Source organism: Saimiri boliviensis, chromosome 1 (assembly GCF_048565385.1).
Source record: "Saimiri boliviensis isolate mSaiBol1 chromosome 1, mSaiBol1.pri, whole genome shotgun sequence".
Classification (NCBI taxonomy): Eukaryota; Metazoa; Chordata; class Mammalia; order Primates; family Cebidae; genus Saimiri; species Saimiri boliviensis.
The window spans coordinates 96,490,401-96,495,269 of record NC_133449.1 but is presented as its reverse complement, the minus strand read 5'-3'; the positions used below and the strand labels follow the sequence as shown (position 1 = coordinate 96,495,269).

The window sequence follows — 4,869 nt, the reverse complement described above, 5'->3', positions numbered from 1 at the left end:
CCATATACAAAAATCAAATCAGAATGGATTAAATACTGAATCTAAGACCTGAAACTTACAGAACTTCTAGGACAAAACATTGGAAAAACATTCCAAGATATAGGTCTGGGTAAAGGTTTTATGCCTAGACCTCAAAAGTACAGGCAACCAAAGCAAAATGGACAAATGGGATCACATAAAGCTGAAAAACTTCTGTGCAGCAAAAGAAACAATAAACAAAGTGAAGGGAAAACTCACAATATGGGAGAAAATATTGGCAAACTACCCATCTGACAAAAGATTGACAACCAGAATATATGAGGAACTCAAACAACTCAACAAGAAAAAGACCAAATAATCCAATTTAAAAATGAGCAAATGATCTGAGTAGACATTTCTCAAAAGAAAGCATACAGCTGGCCAAGAGGTATACAAGAAAATGTTTGCCCTAACTAATCGTCAGATCCATACTACAACAACATGTCATCTCGTTCAAATGGCTTCATCCAAAAGACAGGCAATAACAAATGCTGGCAAGGATGTGGAGAGAGGGTAACCCTTTTATGCTGTTGGTGGGAATGCAAATTATGACAGCCACTATGGAAAACCGTTTGGAGTTTCCACAAACTAAAAATTGAACTGCCACATGATTCAACAATCCTGTTGCTGGGTATATATCCAAAAGAAAGAAAATCAGTATATCAGAGAGATATCTGGACTCTCTTGTTTATTGCAGCGCTATTCACAATAACCAAGATATAGAATCAACCTGCATGCCCATCAACAAATCAATGTATAAAGAAAATATGGTATATATACACAATGGAATATTATTTAGTCATAAAAATAATGAAATCCTGCAATTTGCAACATTATGGATGGAACTGGAGGTTACTATGTTAAGTGAAATGAACCAGGCACAGAAAGCCAAATATTGCATGTTCTTGCCCATATGTGGGAGCTAAAAACATTGAACTCGTGGAGATAGGCAGTAGAATGATGGTTATAGATAGTAGAATGAGGGTTGCCAGAGGCTGGGAAGGGCAGTAGCGGAGGGAGGATAAAGCGGGGGTGGGGTGTGGGGGAGCTTAATGGGTACAAAATTGCAGTTACATAGAAGGAATAAAATCTAGTGTTTAGTAGCACAGTTGAGTGACTATAGTCAACAAAAAGTTGTATATTTCAAAATAACTAGAAGAATGAAATTGGTATGTTTCTAATATAAAGAAATAATGAATGCTTAAAGTGATCAATATGTCAATTACCCAGATTCGATCATTACACATTACACACGCTAGTATCAAAACATCACACATATCCCACAAATATCTACAGCTGTTATGTATTCATAATATTTAAAAAAAACCCTAAAAAGTCTAAGTCTGTTTACATAACATATTCAATATCTTCCTGTGATTTCAGTGTTGCTTTTCTAGTCAGAGTGCTATGGAAATTTCTTTCTTTCTTATTATTTTTTTTTTAAATGTAACAGGAAGAAAAGGCAATGGATTTTATTTTATTAATTGTATCCACTTACAAACCAACCAAGGTCAACCGATGTGTAGACACAATGAGATTTTTGTTGTTTATAGTCTTTAATTTAAGTGATAATAAAGGAAATAGAACTATTTAAAAACAAAACCAGACAACTATTTCTGTCTAGACTAAGAGGTGGCCCCCGGTGTGGGATTCACATTTTGAGTGGCCACTTGTGGTGCGACCTCCACGATCCGGGGTTTGTCTATGATTTTGGCTGTGCAGTTGCCCTTGTCTGCAATCCCAATAATCCATGCTTGGTGGCCTTCACCATATTTGGGGGACTTTATCACTGCACAGAACCGAGCTGCTTGCTCACGTGATAAACAGATCAGAAGGCCACCTCAGGTCTCCTGGCAGGTCCCGTGCATGAGGCCGAACATGTTTCTGCAGGCCTTGCTCACCGCAGCCGTCTTGGCCCACACCGGGAGGTTGTGAATGACGAACAACACCTTGTTTCTTTGCTGCTTGGCCAGGTTCTGCGCGTGTCCCCAAATCCCAAAGCCCATGATGTCAGTGGCCGCATGGACGTTGAATGTGTGCATGAGTTCTGCAGCTGTCCTGTTGAGCCTCGCCATGTTCATCATCGCCTCCTGGTAGGCCAGTTCTGTATCTTCTTGGGTGACAACTAGCTTAATCTTATTCCATTTCTCAGGAATATCCAGCCACTGGTGCACAGCCACTGCCACCCGTATCCCCAGGGGTTTCGTCAACACCAGCACGTCCCCTGACACTGCATTGTCTGGCATGATAAATTCATTGGGCTGGCAGACAGTGGTAGTGGCTCCTCCCAGGACAATCCAGGGATTTAGTACTGTTTGGCTGCCCGTTACAGATGTGCCTGCTTCCTCAGCTGTGTCTTTAAAACCTTGGATAATCAGAGGCATCACTTTATTTCTTTCCCTGTCGGTCGTTTTATTACTGACTCCAAGGAGCATCTGTAACTCCATGGTGGTAAAAGAGAGTAAAAAGCATTTTCAAATGGCAGCAACTGAGTGTTTGGGGGAGTGGAAATTTGGGTGGGCATGGGAGACCAACAGTGGTACACTGAATACAGGAATGCATATTTCACACACACACACACACACACACACGCACCCCAATAGTTAACGAAAAGTGAAAGAGAATGAAGAGGAGGATATTTGAAAGTTATATCTTCTGGGTATTGTACAATAATTTTCTATTTTTTATTCTGACTTCAGTGTGTCAGAAATCAAGGTAGTAGGTTAGAAGACGGACCATTTAAGAACAAGGCAGCTACAAAAAATGGAAGCCGTATTAATGCCGTGATATTGTCCAGAGGCCAGAAAATCAACCTGTTATTTGTAGACTGATTTGAGGAGGGGAATCTGGAAAAATATGAGCATATTGAGAATTGAGATAGGAGCAATTTATTCAAAAGGTCTGTTGGCTATGTCTGGGTAGATTTGACTTTATTCAAGCCTGGTTGACAAAATAACATACCTGTAGCTTATAAAAAAATTGTAAAATAAGCAAATCATCAAACTGAGAAGTTAAAGAAAGGAAATATCAGTGGGAATAATTTAGTGAGTAAACCTGAGGAAAATAATAATATCAATAATGTGATAGCAATGTTATGTTGATATCTTCAATAGCATGCCAAAAACGCAGCACCTCTGTAAAACAAGAGCCGAAATCTGTGAACCGATTTAATTGCAGAGTAAAAGTTAATACTATGAAATAGATCACTAGGAAAATAAAAAGGCAAGATGAAAATGAAAATCTGTACTGGAATCATGAGGAATAGAATTGGCACTGTGGACAGCTGAATGTGAAAGGTGGAGGACATGTGAGAATATTTCTACACAAAGCAGATGTAAGCAAGTTAAGATATGGGGGAAGATGGAGTGAAAGCTTGCATGTGTTCCTAAAGAACAAACAAAGTAACAGAAGCATAAGCAATTCTCAGAGCAAGAAAGTTTTTCTTAAAAATATTACCCAACAATGGAAGTTAAGTAAAATTATATAGACCATGCAAACAAAAAAAGACAAAATAATTCTCAATGAACTAAATAATTTTTTTTTTTTTGCATTTTAGGTTTTGGGGTACATGTGAAGAACATGCAAGATTGTTGCATAGGTACACACATGGCAGTGTGGTTTGCTGTCTTCCATCCCCTCACCTGTATCTGTCATTTCTCCCCATGCTATCTCTTCCCGCCTCTGCACCCCCCCGTCCCTCCCCCATTTCTCCCCAACGGACCCCAGTGTGTAGTGTTCCCCTCCCTGTGTCCATGTGTTCTCATTGTTCAACACCCACCTATGAGTGAGAATATACGGTGTTTGATTTTCTGCTCTTGTGTCAGTTTGCTGAGAATGATGGTTTCCAGGTTCATCCATGTCCCTACAAAGGACGTGAACTCATCGTTTTTGATGGCTGTGTAATATTCCATGGTGTAAAAACATAAAGGCAGATTACTTGAAATGGTGTAAAAGTTATGATAATCTTAGACTTCTCTGAAACATTCAAGTCAGAAGATAATTAAAATAAATCCTTCAAGTTTTTATAGAAAAACCGTAATATACAATGTTTGATATGCAATTTGCATTGTATATACACCTAATGTTTCATGAGCACAGAAGGTTTATTTCATTAGTAAAGAAAACTGAAAATATATTCGGAACTTTGATAGCTCAAAAAGTATACCATAAACCATCTTTCTTAAAAAAATGTGTTCTTTTCCTTTTCTCAAGAACTTTACATCATGGATTTTCCCTTATATTTCTACATCAACATCCCATTTTTACCAAATCATTTCTATCACCATGAGCAAATACTACAGTCTCTGGTTAAACTGTATGGAACTGCTGCTATTTGGCTCTTTTTGACATATAGGAAGGTCAAACTGAGGTAGGGTGTGGTGGCTCATGCCTGTTATTCCAGCACTTTCGGAAGTTGAAGCAGGTGATTGCCTAAGCTCAAGAGTTCACAAACAGCCTGGACAACACGCTGAAAACCCATCTCTGATAAAATGCAAAATATTAGCCAGGTGCGGCGGCATGTGCCTGTAGTCCCAGCTACTTGGAAGGCTGAGGCAGGAGAATTGTCTGAACCCAGGAGGCAGAGGTTGCAGTGAGCTGAGATCATGCTACTGCCTTCCACCCTGGGCAACAGAGCAAGACTCTGTCTCAAAATAAATAAATAAATAAATAAATAATAATAATAAATAAAAAAGGTCAAGTTAAAATTTATACAGAATTGAATATATGAAATTGTTGTACCACTTTGATGAATTTTGGTATATGAGTTTACCCTATCAGAGTTCTGTGGAGAAACTAAACCAATGGGAGATTACTGTATCGATCGATCGATCTATCTATCTATCTTTCTGT

The 4,869-nt window shown here is 38.7% G+C and overlaps 1 pseudogene; it reads right to left on the bottom strand.

Annotated features, from left to right (window-relative positions):
- Window positions 1-1,643: 1,643 nt before the first annotated feature.
- On the bottom strand, window positions 1,644-2,465 carry LOC101051662 (selenide, water dikinase 1 pseudogene; annotated as a pseudogene).
- Between the last annotated feature and the right edge of the window lie 2,404 nt (window positions 2,466-4,869).